Raw genomic sequence first — 5,104 nt, forward strand, 5'->3', positions numbered from 1 at the left:
GGAATTCCTAATGTAGCTCTGAAGATGGCTCTCAGGAAACGGCCGGATCTTTTTATCGATCTCTTCCATTCGTGAAGGCTCAATTCCGAAACCTTGGAAGAGACAGCGCCTTGTACTTATTCCAAAGAGTAAGGGAAGACTGAAAGACCCGTCAACCTATCGTCCAATTTGCTTATTGGATACTATGGGTAAGGCATTCAAGTAAATCCTTTCCCTCAGGCTACAAGAGTTCACGGAGCCACTCGCGGGCTCAATTCGGTTTTTGTAAAGAGCGATCCACGATAGATGCTGTTAGATTGGTAGTCGAGATGGCCCGCACAGCAATTGCAGGAGCTAGGTGGAGGAGGGGTACCAAGTGTTATGCAGCAATCATCACTCTAGACGTTAAGAATGGTTTTAACACCGCAAGATGGACCTGTATAATAGATGTCCTATGGACTATCTTATGAGAGTTCTTATAGATTACTTCAAAGATAGAGTTCTGTTTTACTTTTCAGACATTGGCCAAAGAAGATATGAGGTGACTGGTGGTGTCCCAGAGGGCTCGGTATTAGGGCCTCTTCTGTGGAACGGCATGTACGACGCCATCTTCAAAAAGACATTGCCGGAAGGAGCCACAGTTGTTATAATCGCAGATGACGTTGCACTTGTAGTGGCGGCGAAGCACTTGGAAGAAGTTACCCTCATCGCTAACCAGGCTGCTGCTACGGCTCGAGGTTGGCTGTCTTCGGTAGGCCTACAACTTACAGATCACAAGACTGAGGTTCTCCTAGTAACTAGCAGGAAGCAGACTGAGTCTATCACTGTCACGACTGGTAGGAACGAAATTCGTTCTCAGTCTTGCTTAAAATACCTAGGAGTCATGATAGATGCACGTCTCCGATTTAATATTCACATGGAGTACATTAGTGCCAAATCTGCTAAAGTAGCATCCTTTTTGTCACGCCACGGAGGTCCCAAGAAAGTTGCCGAAGACTTCTGGCTACTGTTGTCCCCTCCATTATGTTATATGCAGCTCCTATTTGGAAAGAAGTGATTGTTACCAAATCATTCAGGAGAAAGATGGCTTCTGTTTATCGCAGAGTTTGTTTAAGGACAGTTAATGCTTTTCGAACTGTTTCGTACGAAGCGGTGTGCGTGATAGCCCGAATGCCACCTGTGGAACTCCTTGTTGAAGAAAGAAGCAGGCACTATGAACGACGCTTACACGTTTCCAGAGAAGAAGAGCGAAAAATAACCACCTACCAGTGGCAGCAGCGTTGGGAGGCTGAAGATTCCGGGAGGTGGACCCGCAGGTTACATAACCCGATGTTGGCACGTGGTATGGCCGCCAGCATAATGAGGTGGATTTTTACATAACCCAAATGTTGACCGGACATGGATGCTTTAGAGCCTACCAGTGCCGCTTCAAACTGGACAACACCGCAGAATACCCTGGATGCCAGACTGTCAAGAAAACCGCGGAGCACGTTTTTTTCACTTGCATTCGCTTTGCAGCAGAAAGAAATGAATAGGAGAGAGTGTGTGGACGACGCATCACTCCAGAAAACGTTGTGAGCTATACTCTCCTCTCAGACCAGCATTGGAACGCAGTGACGAGATTCACCACAGTCGTCCTCAAGAGGTTGAGAGAGGAATAGAGGGCTAGAAGACGTTAGTAGCAAGGAAACGTAAAAACCATGCAAAGTAAGCGAGGCGGCACTCAGCCATTTCCCTCCATGAAGTAATGCCTAGCGGCGGTCCCGTGGAGAGGAATGAACAGGTGTAGGGCGGTGGTTTTAGTGGGTGAAAATCCCACACACGGATAGGTACAGGTCTATCAGTGTCTTTTGAAGATTTTCACCGACCCTCGTAAAAAAAAAAGAAAAAAAAACACACACACACCCAATGATCTTTATTTTCTTCTATCGATACAACTATACAAACTGAGGAGCTATGCTGTATTAAAACTATGCTGAGGAGATATAGGAATTTGTGCATTATTAAAATACCCATGATTGAAGAAGAAGTGTGAGAGTGATGAGCACATCCCTCATTTGATTCATATTTATTTTCCACCAGATGATGCTACAAGAAATTTATAGTAGTTTTGTGGAATGAAGGACATTTAGGATCGAAAAAAACAGGTTGATGTTTAGGTACAGAAACCGAAAGAGCTTTCTCCGCCTATTTGTGCTTTGCAAGGAAGCTCATTCAGCCAATTACGGAGGATGCTCTGTAAACAAAGAAGAATAGAAAGTGTTGCGGCCAACATATGATCGGTAATCGACTATGCGACATATGATATAAAAAACAAAAAAATCCGCTCTCTGTTGTTTTTTATACTGCAAACACACAGACAACTTCTTAACGTCTCACCGCACACGCGTATCGTCTCCTTTATCTACTCACTACGCACTCGTAGTTACCAACATTCTGGCCATCTTCGACAGCTGAATCATCTTAGCCAGGGCGGGCGGAGTTCTTCAACTCATCCTCCAAGAGGACAAGACGTGCGGACGTACGTCCCTTTTGTCGATCTACTTCAACGAGAACATCCTCTCAGAACAACCACAACCGGGGCCCCACCAATCACCGGTGAAATAAGACTTTTTTTCTCTCTTTTTGTTTAATTCATTTAATTTTTTTAGGGCTAGTAAAAGTTCCTTTTGAACCCCTACCCGCCGTAACATTTGGTCCCATCCGGGCCGGATATTTTTCTTATTTATTTTTTTTCTCAAGGTCCTCCGGTTGTCGAATTTTGTTATTGTACATTTTATTATTTTTTATAGATAAAAAATATTTTGTAAGGTACTCCATTCCGCCATTAAGTAATTTCGTTTTTCTCTTCCTCTCTCTTCACTTATTATCTATCAGTTTCCTTTTCATTCAACTCATTCACCTCTAAAATAAAAATGGACATACCAGGGGATATCAAAATTCAATTTGAAAAACTTAAAGACAAATTAAATTTCTATTTATCCCAGATTAAAACATGTACTTCTCAAGGGCGAGGTATTGCAAAAGACCCTACAAAATTATTCTTATTCAAAGGTATGTACTCAGAACTCAGACCTTGTTACACTTCCTTTTGCGAGACCTACGATTCCCTTAAAGACCTGTGCTCCGAATCAAATGTTTCAGACCTCTTTCCAACCAAAGAAGATCTTTCCCTCTTTAAATCCGTGCAGGAATATTATTATGAAGGTCTTGCCATCTATGAACATTACATGAACCCCATTACATGAAGCAATAAATACACAACAATAAAATTGTTTTCAGTTTTATAAATAAAATATTGATGTGATGTAAGACAACAATAACTTTTCTGTAGATTATTAGTGAAATCTTATATTAATTTAACACTATCATTAAAAAATAAAAATATAAAAAATACGCGAACATAAAAATCAGTTAAATAGTATTCGTTCATCAGATATGAAAACAGTTCAAACATTTCCCTTTCGTTCATTGCAGTATATGTAAGATAATGGAGTGTAAGAAACTAACTTATCCACCAGTAACAGTTCTTGAAACTTTATCACCAGAACAAGTATCGAGTTTCAATCTAATTACCAATCGCTCTAATCTCCATATAAATACTTGCTTGTTCTTACAACTAACTTGTTAAAGAAACTGAATACAACAGTTGAACTTCAAAATAATCACAGCTCCTTAACACAGATTTAACCCTTTATAGGACAAAATTATTGAGTAATGCTTCCAATGTTTTTTTGTGTATATTTATCCTTATAGGTGTTTTTTTTGGGGGGGGGGAGGGGAACAATTTTTCCCAGAAAATAATAGGCCGCTATTCCATGCATACCAACTCCCGCTCTGAAAACTACTGAATGTATGAAGTCAAAAGAGGTCACTTGTCCACATGGTATACCACAACTGCTAAGATGAGTTTTATAATAACCACTTAAGTAAATTATTTTTGGTAATAATAAATAAAACAGATTAACCTTTTAACTTTCTTGCATCTTATTACTTTTATATTTTTAGAAATGTATTTATTTATAAATCTAATAATTTTTGAGAATATTTAAACGTAATTATATTGACTACAAAGCTTAAATCAGCATTATTTAAAATGTTTATAAATGTTAAAACATATTCAATTATTAATTCACAAAGTTAAAATAATTAAATTAGATATAAAATATTAAACTAAATATATTGGCATTCAATTATGCCGTGTACGGAGCTTCGGGGTTTCTCAGCCCGACTAGGGGTTCCCTGTACAGGTATTATATTGAAATTGATTCATATATTCATGTATTTGTATCATGTATTTCTATTTATATATTTATACTATGTATTTCTATTATATATTTATATTATGTATTTATATTTATTTGTATTATGTATCTATCGATTCCTGATGGGAACCGACTGAAAAAGTATGCGCTATATTTAATTCAAACACTAGACACCATCTGGACCCCCTCGCCATGGTATGCTACATATTAATATCTATAATTAATCATTGGAGTTCCTTTCCAACGGTATCGTGTTCACCAATTTACCATGCTATTATATATGAGGTGGCATGCAGGGATTATTAATTATAAAGTAAAGCCTTTGTTACATGTTTTATATTTACAATAATAGATACATTACCAAAAATAATAATATGAGAGAGCAGTTGAGAAGTACCAGTTGGAATCTTTAATATTTATACTGACTCTAAGTTATTAATTCTTGACATTCAAATTACAACAGAAAATGTCTTACTTGTTTTGGTACGTTGGTCGCCTTGGCAGTTGTCGCGGCAGAGCGTCGATATCCGCAGCCTCCCGGCTGTCGCTGCTAAATCTCCGGGAGGGTGACTTCTTCCTCTGGCCTCCAACTCGTCAGCCGCTCTCTCTTTCTCCAGACTCTCTTCTTCCAGGTCTTCAAGTCTCCATCTCTCCCAGACTGTGTCCAACTCCCAGACTCTCTCCGACTGTGCTCGACTGTCCTTCTCCCCCAGACTCCCTCCGACTGTCCGACTCTCTCACACTGTCCTCCCGTCAGACTTCCTCCAAGACTGTGTTCAACTGTCTTCCTTCTGCCCTTTTTGTTTATTTTCTCCCCTCTCCTTCTGACTCCTCCTTCTTTTGATTTCTGTCCTTTGATT

This window comes from Halyomorpha halys, unplaced genomic scaffold, assembly GCF_000696795.3.
Source record: "Halyomorpha halys isolate HHAL.00 unplaced genomic scaffold, Hhal_1.1 Scaffold549.1, whole genome shotgun sequence".
NCBI lineage: Eukaryota > Metazoa > Arthropoda > Insecta > Hemiptera > Pentatomidae > Halyomorpha > Halyomorpha halys.